Here is a 14,545-nt window from a genome sequence, read left to right as displayed (position 1 = left end):
AGAAGAGTGACATACAAAGTAAAGGCGGTATATCTGCAAAGTAACCGCCTGCAAAGCAGGACGGGGACGTAAGGACTACATAAAAAGCACAGAGAGGGGCTGTGAAGTGAAGAATATAGGAATGAGCCTCATATGGAATACGGGGGGGTGAGGAGGACACAGAATTTCTTTTATTGATCTTTATGTCTTGGCTCTTATATTCACAGTTTATAGGTGAAGTTCCTTCCAAGTGCGGAGTTCTCGTATAATAAAGACACGTGAGTCCCCCGTTACATCTCCATTTCACGTAGTGTATGGACAGGAGCTAAAAATCCCATTCCCAGTAGCGATCACCTCCAGCAACCATCAGGGCATGACAACCATGACTGGTGTATGGGGCCCAGGGTAATTACTTAGCTTTATTAAACCCCGGGCCCCCCTCTTCACTGGGCCCCAGTCACAGCCGCAGAAGAGGGGACCGGCTGTGTCGCCTCGGCCACTACACTGGCTAATTTGCATGCCAAGGGGCATCACCTGCAAATTAGCCATGCGCTGAACGCAAAGTCAGTGGAGCAGAGCAGGGCGCTGGAGTGTCATCCTACGGCCCAGCGTGCAGCAGCGTGATGAGGTCATCAGTAGTGCAACTAAGGTGGCAAGGATACGGCAGCCGGCGGAAAAAGGTAGGCGCTCCGTGAGCTGAAGACAGCAGCAGGACAATCGTGGAGGAGGGGAGGGGAGGCTGCCGCCACCAACAACCCCTGCCTTGCTTCAGCTGAATGTGCTTTGGAGGACACACGTCCAGCTGAAATGCAGCACGGCTCAGAATGAGTAATTTTTTTTTCTTTTTTGTGTCACACAAATAAATCAGGAAGAGCCCAGGAAGGAGACATGTACACGAGGATGAGGACATAGATACCAGGATGGGGATATATATATATACCTGGAGGGGCCAAGGATGGGTCATATATGCCAGGATAGGGACAAAGAAATCAGGATGAGGACATATAGCTCTGGCAAAAATTGAGAGGCCACTGCACGTTTTTTATAAAAATCAGCTTCTCTACATGTGTGACAGCCGTTCCATTCCAGTATCAGTTGAATTCCAACCAGACTACGGACCCTACAGAGGGAGAAAGTGACTCTCCACTGACCGGGATGACCGTTATCTTATTGGAATGTCACTCAGCAACCGCTGGATGACATCAAGTGACCTACAAAAGGATTGGCAAATGGCAGCTGGGGTGAAGTGCACGGCAAGAACAGCTCGTAACAGGCTCCTAGAGGCAGGGCTCAAGTCATGTAAAGCTAGAAAAAAGCCTTTCATCAATGAGAAGCAAAGGAGAACCAGGCTGAAGTTTGCCAAAGACCATAACAATTGGACCATAGAAGAATGGAGAAAAATAATCTTCTCTGATGAGTCTAATTTTCAGCTTTGCCCAACACCTGGTCGTCTTAATGGTTAGACGGAGACCTGGAGAGGCGACAAGCCACAGTGTCTTGAACCTACTGTGAAATTTGGTGGAGGATCGGTGATGATCTGGGAATGCTTCAGCAAGGCTGGAATTGGGCAAATTAAACTTTCTGAAGGACGTATGAATCAAGCCGCATACATGGTTATCCTGGAAGAACAGCTGCTTCCTTCTGCTCAGGCAATGTTCACCAACTCTGAGGACTGTTTTTTCCAGCAGAACAATGCGCCATGCCACACAGCTAGGTCAATCAATGTGTGGATGAAGGACCACCACATCAAAACCCTGTCATGGCCAGCCAAATCTCCAGATCTGAACCTCATTGAAAAACCTCTGGACTGTAATCAAGAGGAAGATGATAGTCACAAGCAATCAAAGAAGAACTGCTTACATTATAGCACCAGGAGTGGCATAAGGTCACCCAAAAGCAGTGTGAAGACTGGTGGAAAGTGGCCAAGACGCGTGAAATCTGGGATTAATAATCATGGTTATTCCACAAAATATTGATTTCTGAATCTTCCGGAGGTAAAACATTATTATATTGTTGTGTAAATGATGAGGAACTTGTTTTGTTTGCATTATTTGTGCATTGTTCTGTTATTTTCACCATTTCTCATTTTCAGAAAATAAATACAGAATTTATTACTTGGAAATTCGGAGACGTCGTCAGTAGATTATAGAATAAAAGAACAATTCACATTTCACTCAAATATACCTATAAAGAGAAAAATCAGAAACACTGACAATTTTGCAGTGGTCTCTTAATTTTTGCCAGAGCGCTATATACCAGGAGCGGCCCTGGAAGAAGACATATATACCAGGAGGAGGACATATATGCTAAGGTGGGGACAAATAAACCAGGATGGGCCAAGGAGGGGCGCATACATACCAGGGAGAGCCCAGGATGGGGACATACATACCAAGAAGGGGACATGTATACCAGCAGGATATTATACAGAGAGGCAGTGTTTGTGGGAGGATAATATACAGAGGGGCAGTGTGTGTGGGAGGATAATATAAAGAGGGGCAGTATGTGGGGATAGTATGTGAAGGGATAGTATGTGTTGGTGTAGAGGGTGTATTATGGAAAGAGGCGGCGTAGAAGGTGTGTTATGGAGAGGGGCAATGTAAAGAGTATATTAATTTTCTAAGGAAAATATCTCATTTTCTGGAACAGCTTCAAGGGTGCTAACACTCCCTGCCATGACCATGTGTGCATATATAATATATATATATATATATATATATATATATATATGTGGGTGTGTTTTTCTAAGAGTGGCGGCGGGACTGGAAAGCTTGAGGGGTGGAGGTGGAGCCTGGGCAGAGGCTCAAGGGGACCTGAAAAGTTTGCCAGTATGAGGCCCTGAAATTCCTAGTGGTGGCCCTGACCGATGCCCTTGTCAAGACTTTCTCCGAAATCTGGACGGAGACCAAGTCCTCCCTGGAGGAGTCCTCCATCCGAATTAGGAGTCATGCAGATAAGAGACGCCTAGACCCTCCTCCGTTCCCACCCGGAGACCAAGTATGGCGCTCTTTCAGATACGTCTTTCTCAAGTTGCCATCATACAAGTTGGGCCCCCGCTTTATCGGTCACTTCAAGGTGCTCCATTGGAACAATGACGTGTCCTACAAGATAAAGCTGCCGGCTTCCTTACATATTCCCAACTCGTTCCATGTGTCTCTCATCCTGAGTCGTTACTTTTTGGATCCAGGCACATCGCCTCCCCTGTCAGTGATAGATACCTTTGAGGTAAAATCCACCCCTCTGCAAAAAGGGTTCAAGGTAAAACCTTAGTGGACTGGAAGGTCTTTTTGGAGAGGTCATGGGAGCCAATAGAGTATACTAATTCCTGGAAAAGCAGGGGATACTGTAGTACCCTTAGCGACATCGGCATGGTCCTGCTCCCGTAACACAGCGGGGAAGCCGGCACACACACCCTCCCTGCCGCTCAGCAGTTGCTCCATTTTTGGTCCCTGACGCCATCTCTTGGGGACTGTGTACTCCACACAGGCCCACGGGGAGAGATCTTAGGGCTTGCACACCTTTTTTTTTAAAGGGCCAGTGCGCCTTAACCCAGAATTGTCTCACCCTATGGCTGAGAGGCATAAGGTATTAAGGCACATTCTCCCCTAAAAGAGGTGCCTGGGCAACGTGGTCTATATGTTGGTAGTTGTCAGGTCCCCAAGTGCTGCTGCTATTTACTGCTGTGTTCCATATTGCTATTACCTATCAGTGTTCCAGTATCTGACGTATTCGCTGCTGCTGTATACATTGTATCCTATCAGACAAGCCTGCTATACCGGCCACTGCTGCATCGTACCATATTGTCCGAGCCTGCCGCATCAGCCGTCCCGGCTGCACCTACCGTATCTGAGACTGTCCGTGTCCAAACCCCTGTATCCAGCTGTCGCAGCACGAGTCTCCAAGTGGCACCTGGTTTCTACCTGCAGCGCAACACCCTCCCAATCAGAGGAGAAAACCTGATAGGAAACCATAGTCTCACACCTTTAGGTATTGTGTGCTGCAGCCCAGTGGGACCACTCCCTGCACGTACCTCTGAGCATGAAATCATTTATCTCTATTGTCACGAACCACCGGGGGGGTCACTCAGAAATCCCCCGCGCTGGCTACCAGTACGTCACAATCGGGGGGTAACAAGTGGGGGTCACCCCTCCTTTATACCTCCCGACCGACAGACAGAGCACGTGATGCGCTCTCTCTAGCGCCCCTCTTATAGTCAGGCCAATTATGGAATTGCCCGACAATAAGCAAGGAGGCCGCTATACTACTTATGCCGATTATTGAAGGGTCCCCGGTGAGAGTAGGGTATATATTCCCCCGACCTCCGCGGGCGGAATATATAAAACCTCCCCGAATCTCACTGGCCTCCCCACAATAATCCTTGGCACAAACTCGCTGCCACCAACCGCTTCACGGTAACTATTAGCCGAACACACAGACGTGGGATTCAAGATCGAGATAACAGAACAGCCCAAGATTAATTATATAATTTAATCAGCCTAAAGCACACTAGAAACTACAATATATACAATAGGGAATCTACAGAATATACATATGTCAGAGTACAGTTACAGATAAAGCATGGTTTACAAACAGGCATACACAGTTCCAGCAGTTACCTTGTGCGTCTGGCCACAGGGGGGCGCTGTAGACCAGGTTTCTAGGATCCTTCCCACAGATGTTTCCTACACGTGACCCCCGGCGAAAGAACACTGGAAAATGGCCGAAGTAGGGTTATCAACCTGGGCAAATCCAGGTCCCCTCCTACCTTAGTGACCTCAGAGGGAGCACTGCTCCACCCCTGGCTGGAGTTATGGACAATATCCACAACAGGGGATATGGCCATAACTTGGCCTGGGAGCGTCGTAGGCAGACGCCAACGCTCTCATTGTGACAGTTATGAATTTAGCTACAGAACGAGAGGACTCATGACTTGTCTACTAGTTCCCCATTGGCTGATATCACGCCTGGGGTACTTCCCAAGCTCCCACTTCCATAAAAAAGGTGTGCCAGCATCGTCCGCATGCGCAAACACCATTTTTATGGTTGCCATATTTATCGGAAATATGGCTTGCGAGATATGAACCATATTTTACTGGAGTCGTCCTGTCTGGATACTTCCATAGCCTTGCTAATTAGATAGCAGCCCCTACCACAGGGTCACGGCAGGGAGTCATCCTGTGTCCATTGTTCCCACATCATCTAATCTCCATATCAGAGGAGATGGTTGTTGGAGGTGTAAGTGGAACACAGACCAGTTCCTTTGACACCTATCTGCTAAACAAACCGTTTATCCCTGTGGTAAATTTTCTGATTGAAGGAGTTGTGTGAAGGAAAGGGGGGGTGACACCAGGAGAGGGCTTCCTGACATAACTTGAATATCATGATTTATCGTCATATCTCCGGATTTACCTCACACCTCCCCCCTTTTGAGGGCGCTAGGGGGCAGCACACTCCGGTGTTCCCCCGTGCGCCCGTCCGCGACCTCTCCTTGTCGGGACAGCCCGTCTGCGTTACCGTGGTCCCGGCCCCTTTTGTGGCGAATGGTGAAGTTGTATTGCTGGAGCGCAAGGCTCCATCGCAACAACCGTCCATTCGTCCCAGAGACGGTGTGCAACCAGCTGAGGGGATTGTGGTCCGTCTCCACGATGAAGTGGCGCCCGTATAGATAGGGTTGCAGACGCTGCAGGGCCCACACTATGGCCAGGCACTCCTTTTCCATCGTGGAATAGGCCACTTCCCTTGGTAACAGCTTCCTGCTCAGGTACAAGACTGGGTGCTCTTGGCTCGCAGAGTCCACCTGGCTGAGCACCGCACCGAGGCCGAAGTCACTGGCGTCGGTCTGTACTACAAACGGCCGCGTGAAGTCGGCTGCCTGTAGCACGGGCGGGCTGGACAGGGCGTCCTTTAGGGCCCGGAAGGCTGTCTCGCAGTCCATTGTCCAATCGACTGCAGAGGGCAGCTTCTTCTTGGTGAGGTCCGTCAAGGGCTTTGCCAGGCTACTATAGCGTGGAACAAACCTTCTATAGTACCCGGCGGTCCCCAAGAAGGACATCACCTGCTTTTTGGTCCTGGGGGTGGGCCAGGATGCGATGGCCTCCACCTTCTCAGGCTCGGGCTTCAGTGTTCTCCCGCCTACCCGGTGACCGAGGTACTGGACCTCGCTCATGGCCAGCTGACACTTTCCCGGCTTGATGGTCAAACCTGCCTGGTGGATCCGCCTGAGCACCTGTGCTAGATGCTCTAGGTGATCTTCCCAGGTGGGACTGAAGACGGCAATGTCATCCAGGTACGCGGCCGCGTACCCTTCAAGTCCCTTGAGCAGGGTGTTGACCATCCGCTGGAAAGTGGCAGGGGCATTCCTCATCCCGAATGGCATCACCGTGGACTCGTACAGTCCAAATGGGGTAATAAAGGCAGAGCGTTCCCTGGCCTTGCGAGTCAGGGGGATCTGCCAATATCCCCGGCTCAGATCCATGATGGTCAGGTACTGAGCCCCGGCCAACTGATCGAGCAGGTCATCGATGCGTGGCATTGGGTACGCATCGGCGACCGTGACAGCATTGAGCCCCCTGTAGTCCACGCAGAACCGAGTGGTTCGGTCCTTCTTAGGGACGAGGACTACAGGCGAGGCCCAAGCGCTGTTGGATGCCTGGATCACCCCCAGCTTCAGCATCTCGTCAATCTCCTGGCGCATGTGTTGCTGCACCTCCAGGGAGACCCGATATGCTGAACGCCGGATCGGGGGATGATCCCCAGTGTCCACGTGATGGACAGCCAAGTTAGTCCTTCCGGGCTGGTTGGTAAACAACCCCCGGAAGGGGTGTAGGGTGGCCCACAGCTGGGACCGTTGGTCCTCCAAGAGCTGGTGGCCAACCTCCACATCCTCAATGGATCCGCCTGCCCTAACCTGGGCTAGCATATCCAAGAGGGTTTCCCCTTCTCCCTCCTCGGGCAGGTTGCACACGGGGAGCGCACATGCCTCCCGCTCATGATGTGCCTTCATCATGTTCACATGGAAGGGCTTCCGCCTTCCACGGGCATGGTCCAGGGTGACCAGGTACGTCACAGGGTTGAGCTGCTGGTACACGAGGTATGGGCCTTCCCAGGCTGCCTGAAGCTTGTCCTGTGGTACGGGGACCAGTACCCACACCTTTTGACCCACTTGGTAGGTCCTCTCACAAGCGTTCTGGTCGTACCAACGCTTCTGATCGGCCTGGGCTTGAGCCATATTGTCGTGTACCAGTTGCGTCAAGGCCTGCATTTTGTCCCGGAAGCGCATGACATACTCGATAACCGACACTCCAGGGGTGGCCAAATCCCCTTCCCAAGCCTCTTTCACCAGAGCCAGGGGGCCCCGCACACGTCGCCCGTACAGGAGCTCAAACGGTGAGAATCCCGTTGAGGCCTGTGGAACCTCCCGGTAAGCAAATAACAGGTGGGGGAGATACCGCTCCCAGTCACGCCCATGGGAGTCGACCAACATCTTAAGCATCTGCTTTAAGGTGCCATTAAACCGTTCGCACAGGCCATTAGTCTGTGGATGGTACGGGCTGGCCACCAGATGTCGCACCTGGACTTGCTTACAGAGGGCCTCCATCAGCTGGGACATGAATTGGGTCCCCCGGTCAGTGAGCATTTCCTGGGGAAAACCCACTCGGGAGAAAATCTCCAGCAATGCGGTGGCCACCTTGTCAGCCCGAATGGACGACAAGGCCACTGCTTCTGGGTACCGGGTGGCATAGTCCACTACCGTCAGTATGAAGCGTTTCCCGGAGCTGCTGGGGATGGCCAGCGGGCCGACCAGATCCACAGCCACCCTCCTGAAAGGCTCATCGATGATTGGCAGAGATACCAGTGGGGCTTTGGGGTGTGGCCCCGCCTTCCCCACTCTCTGACAGGTTTCACACGAACGGCAGTAGGCAGCCACATCGGCCCCCATTTTTGGCCAGTAGAAATGCTGGTTTAACCTGGCCTTGGTCTTAGCGATCCCTAGGTGTCCGGCCATCGGAATCTCATGTGCGATCCGCAACAACTCCGTCCGGAACGGATAGGGTACCACCAACTGTCGGTCCCTGGGCCACGCCTCCGGTGAACCCTGCTGGACCGTGACCCGGTACAGCCGTCCTTGGTCCCAGACCACTCGCTCCGGGTCCGAGTCCGAGGGAGGCTGTGCCGCCTGCTCCTTAAGAGCTTTCAGGCTGTCGTCAGCTTCTAACGCTGCCTGAAACCCCTGACTAGATGTGGCCAGAATCGACGAGACTGTCACATCTTCGGTCAGCACCCCGGGACCTGTGTCCTGGCCTCCACCTGACTCGGCTGCCACTTGGTCAGAAGGGGAAGAGCTATCGGACCTCTGGGAGGCCCCTTGGCTTCCAGCACTCCCACTGCGGGTGACGGCGGCCACAGCCGCTGCGACCGTGGGTCGTGCCTGCTCCTCCTCCGTTCCTGACCAAGTCGCCGGTTCAGGCAGACCTACCTGGCTTCCTGACACCCCGGTTGTGGGGGAACCCTGCACCGAGATCTTACCTGGGAGCACTTCCGCTCCGGGACCGGCCCCAATCTCACCTGCCTGTTCCCCCCCTGCAGCAACAGAACCCCGCTGTGAAATCTCTGGGGACCCCACATTTGCTGTGGTAGCCCCCACCCCACACACTGGTCCTCCCCCTGCAGCACCCTGCTCTCTGCTTATCCCTGCAGAGGGCAACAGATCCCAGCTCACTGGCTGATCACTTGTAGAGGCATGGTCACACCTTTCTCTGACCCCCTCCCCTGTCACAGCTGCAGCTGTGTGTGTGTCTATGGTGTCTGTGCAAGCAGAAATATCAGAGTTCACTCCCTCCTCCCTTACATCATTCATAGATAACACATTAACATTGTCCGGAGGCACGTCAGTACTGGCTGAAGGTTCAGCCCTTGGGGGGGGCCCAAACTGGGAGGTTATCTGCCCCAAATCTGTCCCAAGTAGCACGTTTGCAGGGATCCGATCAGTTACCCCCACCTCTCTCACCCCTCGCCCTGCGCCCCAGTCCACATAAATGTCAGCAACAGGCAGCGCCGGGTCAATGCCTCCAATCCCGGAGACAGCGAGGGTTTTTCCAGGGATCAAGTCTTGGGGGGACACCATCTCAGGCCGCACCAGAGTCACCTCCGAGGCGCTGTCTCGCAGTCCTATGGTCACAGACCGGCCGACGGTGACAGGTTGGAAGCTGTCCAGGGACCTACCACCACCCCCACCCACACAATACACCTTGGGCGGCCCTTGGGACGGGGACGGAGCCGGGGCCTTGGGACGCTGAGGGCACATGGCCTTGAAGTGTCCAGGTAGGTTGCACTGGTGGCACCGTCTTAGTTCTGCCACGGGCCTGGAGAGGGGAGTTGAGGGGGACACCCCCTGCAGTCTAGGGGCAGGTGGGGCAGTCGCAGAATTCATCTTACCCCCTCTCCAGGTGCTGCTGGTGGCTGCTCTCCTGGCCTCAGGAGCCCGATTGTTGGTGTAGTCATCGGCAAGGGCAGCTGTAGCCGTGGACCCCTTTGGCTTCTGGTCTCGGATGAACTGGCGGAGATCCTCAGGGCAGTTCCACAAGAGTTGCTCCGTGATGAACAAGTCCAGGATCTCCGGTCCGGTGGAAAGCTGCAGGCCTTGGGTCCAGTGGTCGGCAGCTCGGGCAAGTGCCCGCCGGTGGTCAGCCCAGGAGTCCTTTGGTCCCTTCTGTAGGCTCCGGAACTTCTTGCGGTAGGACTCTGGAGTGAGGTTGTACTGTTGGATCAGGGCCCGCTTGATGGTGTCGTAGCCCTGATCTGCCTCAGCAGGCAAGTCCCCAAGGATATCCAGGGCCTTACCCCTTAAACGGGGGGTCAGGTATTTGGCCCACTGGTCCTTGTCCAGATGGTGCTGCAGGCAAGTCCGTTCAAAAGCAGTCAAGAAAGAGTCCAAGTCTCCATCCTTCTCCAGCACTGGGAAGTCCTCAACACGGACCTTTGGAAGTTTGGTGTCTTGAAGGTCACGTGTGGCTGATGAGGGCTGGAGCTGAGCTAGCTGCAGCCGGAGGTCACGCTCTGCCTGTCGCTCTCGCTCTCGCTCTTCACGCGCTGCCTGCCGCTCCGCAGCCTCACGCGCTGCTTGCCGCTCCGCAGCCTCAGCGTCACGCGCTGCCTGTCGCTCACGCTCGGCCATGAGTATCTCGTAGGTATCCCGGTCTCCAGCCATAAGCCTGGCCAGGGCAGCTTGAAGGAGGGACTCTGCACCTCTCAGGCCGGAGGGATTGGCAAGTGGTGATCTGCGGCACGCTGCAGAGCCAGGGGATTCACTGTCCATTTCAGAGCGGAGGACTGGCATCTGGCTCGTTGAGGACCCTTGGGCGAGCTCCTCCTCATTTTGTCCAGCAGTGCCAGGTTGTGCGATGTCCTCTGCAGAGCTGTTCTCTGGCGTCGGGCTCCTGGAGGACTCGTGGTCAACCTCCTCATTGTTGTCCACAGCACCGTCCTCCCTCTCTTCGGCTCCTGCTTTAGCATTGGCCAGTTGCATAGCTCTGCTCCTGGTGCCATCAGCCATTCTTGCAGACTTTTGGTCACTGACACAGAACTGACACCTGATGCACCCACACACCTTACAGTATCTGCACTCTGACACTCTAGTGTTGAGCTAGTCTGAAGACCCCAGCAGCCACAGCTGCTGCAGGCAGTCTTTAGTGTCTGGGAGTATGGGTCTCACACTCACACACACTATTATCTCGATCCCACCGCTTGCCACCAATATGTCACGAACCACCGGGGGGGTCACTCAGAAATCTTCCGCGCTGGCTACCAGTACGTCACAATCGGGGGGTAACAAGTGGGGGTCACCCCTCCTTTATACCTCCCGACCGACAGACAGAGCACGTGATGCGCTCTCTCTAGCGCCCCTCTTATAGTCAGGCCAATTATGGAATTGCCCGACAATAAGCAAGGAGGCCGCTATACTACTTATGCCGATTATTGAAGGGTCCCCGGTGAGAGTAGGGTATATATTCCCCCGACCTCCGCGGGCGGAATATATAAAACCTCCCCGAATCTCACTGGCCTCCCCACAATAATCCTTGGCACAAACTCGCTGCCACCAACCGCTTCACGGTAACTATTAGCCGAACACACAGACGTGGGATTCAAGATCGAGATAACAGAACAGCCCAAGATTAATTATATAATTTAATCAGCCTAAAGCACACTAGAAACTACAATATATACAATAGGGAATCTATAGAATATACAAATGTCAGAGTACAGTTACAGATAAAGCATGGTTTACAAACAGGCATACACAGTTCCAGCAGTTACCTTGTGCGTCTGGCCACAGGGGGGCGCTGTAGGCCAGGTTTCTAGGATCCTTCCCACAGATGTTTCCTACACGTGACCCCCGGCGAAAGAACACTGGAAAATGGCCGAAGTAGGGTTATCAACCTGGGCAAATCCAGGTCCCCTCCTACCTTAGTGACCTCAGAGGGAGCACTGCTCCACCCCTGGCTGGAGTTATGGACAATATCCACAACAGGGGATATGGCCATAACTTGGCCTGGGAGCGTCGTAGGCAGACGCCAACGCTCTCATTGTGACAGTTATGGATTTAGCTACAGAACGAGAGGACTCATGACTTGTCTACTAGTTCCCCATTGGCTGATATCACGCCTGGGGTACTTCCCAAGCTCCCACTTCCATAAAAAAGGTGTGCCAGCATCGTCCGCATGCGCAAACACCATTTTTATGGTTGCCATATTTATCGGAAATATGGCTTGCGAGATATGAACCATATTTTACTGGAGTCGTCCTGTCTGGATACTTCCATAGCCTTGCTAATTAGATAGCAGCCCCTACCACAGGGTCACGGCAGGGAGTCATCCTGTGTCCATTGTTCCCACATCATCTAATCTCCATATCAGAGGAGATGGCTGTTGGAGGTGTAAGTGGAACACAGACCAGTTCCTTTGACACCTATCTGCTAAACAAACCGTTTATCCCTGTGGTAAATTTTCTGATTGAAGGAGTTGTGTGAAGGAAAGGGGGGGTGACACCAGGAGAGGGCTTCCTGACATAACTTGAATATCATGATTTATCGTCATATCTCCGGATTTACCTCACATCTATATACAGGGAGGTCCCCCTAGTGGTGGCTGCAGGCAGGATCTTATCATGTATCTCTGTATACAGGGAGCTCCCCCTAGTGGTGGCTGCAGACAGGATCTTATCATGTATCTCTGTATACAGAGAGCTCCCCCTAGTGGTGGCTGCAGACAGGATCTTATCATGTATCTCTGTATACAGGGAGCTCCCCCTAGTGGTGGCTGCAGACAGAATCTTATCATGTATCTCTATATACAGGGAGCTCCCCCTAGTGGTGGCTGCAGACAGGAGCTTATCATGGATCTCTGTATACAGGGAGCTCCCCCTAGTGGTGGCTGCAGACAGGATCTTATCATGTATCTCTGTATACAGGGAGCTCCCCCTAGTGGTGGCTGCAGACAGGATCTTATGTATCTCTGTATACAGGGAGCTCCCTCTAGTGGTGGCTGCAGACAGAATCTTATCATGGATCTCTGTATACAGGGAGCTCCCCCTAGTGGTGGCTGCAGACAGGAGCTTATCATGGATCTCTGTATACAGGGAGCTCCCCCTAGTGGTGACTGCAGACAGGATCTTATCATGGATCTCTGTATACAGGGAGCTCCCCCTAGTGGTGACTGCAGACAGGATCTTATCATGTATCTCTGTATACAGGGAGCTCCCCCTAGTGGTGGCTGCAGACAGAATCTTATCATGGATCTCTGTATACAGGGAGCTCCCCCTAGTGGTGACTGCAGACAGGATCTTATCATGTATCTCTGTATACAGGGAGCTCCCCCTAGTGGTGGCTGCAGACAGAATCTTATCATGGATCTCTGTATACAGGGAGCTCCCCCTAGTGGTGACTGCAGACAGGATCTTATCATGTATCTCTATATACAGGGAGCTCCCTCTAATGGTGGCTGCAGACAGAATCTTATCATGGATCTCTGTATACAGGGAGCTCCCCCTAGTGGTGGCTGCAGACAGAATCTTATCATGTATCTCTATATACAGGGAGCTCCCTCTAGTGGTGGCTGCAGACAGAATCTTATCATGTATCTCTGTATACAGGGAGCTCCCCCTAGTGGTGGCTGCAGACAGAATCTTATCATGGATCTCTGTATACAGGGAGCTCCCCCTAGTGGTGACTGCAGACAGGATCTTATCATGGATCTCTGTATACAGGGAGCTCCCCCTAGTGGTGACTGCAGACAGGATCTTATCATGTATCTCTGTATACAGGGAGCTCCCCCTAGTGGTGGCTGCAGACAGAATCTTATCATGGATCTCTGTATACAGGGAGCTCCCCCTAGTGGTGACTGCAGACAGGATCTTATCATGTATCTCTGTATACAGGGAGCTCCCCCTAGTGGTGGCTGCAGACAGAATCTTATCATGGATCTCTGTATACAGGGAGCTCCCCCTAGTGGTGACTGCAGACAGGATCTTATCATGTATCCCTGTATACAGGGAGCTCCCCCTAGTGGTGGCTGCAGACAGAATCTTATCATGTATCTCTGTATACAGGGAGCTCCTCCTAATGGTTACTGCAGACAGGATCTTATCATGTATCTCTGTATACAGGGAGCTCCCCCTAGTGGTGACTGCAGACAGGATCTTATCATGTATCTCTGTATACAGGGAGCTCCCTCTAGTGGTGGCTGCAGACAGGATCTTATCATGTATCTCTGTATACAGGGCGCTCCCCCTCGTGGTGACTGCAGACAGGATCTTATCATGTATCTCTGTATACAGGGCGCTCCCCCTCGTGGTGACTGCAGACAGGATCTATCATGTATCTCTGTATACAGGGAGCTCCCCCTAGTGGTGGCTGCAGACAGGATCTTATCATGTATCTCTGTATACAGGGAGCTCCCCCTAGTGGTGGCTGCAGACAGGATCTTATCATGTATCTCTGTATACAGGGAGCTCCCCCTAGTGGTGGCTGCAGACAGGATCTTATCATGTATCTCTGTATACAGGGAGCGCCCCCTAGTGGTGGCTGCAGACAGGATCTTATCATGTATCTCTGTATACAGGGCGCTCCTCCTCGTGGTGACTGCAGACAGGATCTTATCATGTATCTGTGTATACGGGGAGCTCCCCCTAGTGGTGGCTGCAGACAGGGTCTTATCATGTATCTCTGTATATAGGGAGCTCCCCCTAGTGGTGGCTGCAGACAGAATCTTATCATGGATCTCTGTATACAGGGAGCTCCCCCTAGTGGTAGCTGCAGACAGAATCTTATCATGTATCTCTATATACAGGGAGATCCCCCTAGTGGTGACAGCAGACAGGATCTTATCATGTATCTCTGTATACAGGGAGCTCCCCCTAGTGGTGACAGCAGACAGGATCTTATCATGTATCTCTGTATACAGGGAGCTCCCCCTAGTGGTGGCTGCAGACAGAATCTTATCATGTATCTCTATATACAGGGAGCTCCCCCTAGTGGTGACAGCAGACAGGATCTTATCATGTATCTCTGTATACA

This window comes from Anomaloglossus baeobatrachus, chromosome 4 (assembly GCF_048569485.1).
Source record: "Anomaloglossus baeobatrachus isolate aAnoBae1 chromosome 4, aAnoBae1.hap1, whole genome shotgun sequence".
Classification (NCBI taxonomy): domain Eukaryota; kingdom Metazoa; phylum Chordata; class Amphibia; order Anura; family Aromobatidae; genus Anomaloglossus; species Anomaloglossus baeobatrachus.
The sequence above is the reverse complement of the archived record's forward strand: the minus strand, read 5'-3'. Positions refer to the sequence as shown.